The 397-nt window shown below is 55.2% G+C and overlaps 1 long non-coding RNA gene across 1 annotated transcript in view; it reads right to left on the bottom strand.

Annotated features, from left to right (window-relative positions):
- The window catches only part of LOC115948161, a 16,382-nt gene extending 15,986 nt beyond the window's left edge, over positions 1-396 (bottom strand). The window contains exons 1-2 of the long non-coding RNA XR_004082012.1: positions 375-396; positions 25-91 (exon numbers count right to left, since the gene is read on the bottom strand). This is a non-coding gene — a long non-coding RNA (uncharacterized LOC115948161). The remainder of the gene's footprint in view (positions 1-24; positions 92-374) is intronic.
- Between the last annotated feature and the right edge of the window lies 1 nt (position 397).

Here is a 397-nt window from a genome sequence, read left to right as displayed (position 1 = left end):
CAAAAAACCCAAAACCAAACCCACCAAGACGCCAGCCGCCATTTCGCGCAACAACAGGCAGAACCCGAGCGAACAGCCCCAGCCAAGCGCCCTAAGGAGAGAGACAAAAAACCCAAAACCAAACCCACCAAGACGCCAGCCGCCATTTCGCGCAACAACAGGCAGAACCCGAGCGAACAGCCCCAGCCAAGCGCCCTAAGGAGAGAGAGAGAAAGAAACAAGAGACACACGCACAGAAGAGTTAGACAGGAAAAAAAATACCCATAGACTCCGCCATGATCACAAGAGGTTTAATCGCCCCCCCTCCTCCCTCAGACTTAATGCCCCATTACAGCCGCCTCTTTTGCGTCCAACCAGCTAGCAGATCCCTTCACCTCGGCTCCCTCCTGCCGCAGCA

Source organism: Geospiza fortis, unplaced genomic scaffold (assembly GCF_000277835.1).
Source record: "Geospiza fortis unplaced genomic scaffold, GeoFor_1.0 scaffold424, whole genome shotgun sequence".
Lineage (NCBI taxonomy): Eukaryota > Metazoa > Chordata > Aves > Passeriformes > Thraupidae > Geospiza > Geospiza fortis.
The sequence above is the reverse complement of the archived record's forward strand: the minus strand, read 5'-3'. Positions and strand labels throughout refer to the sequence as shown.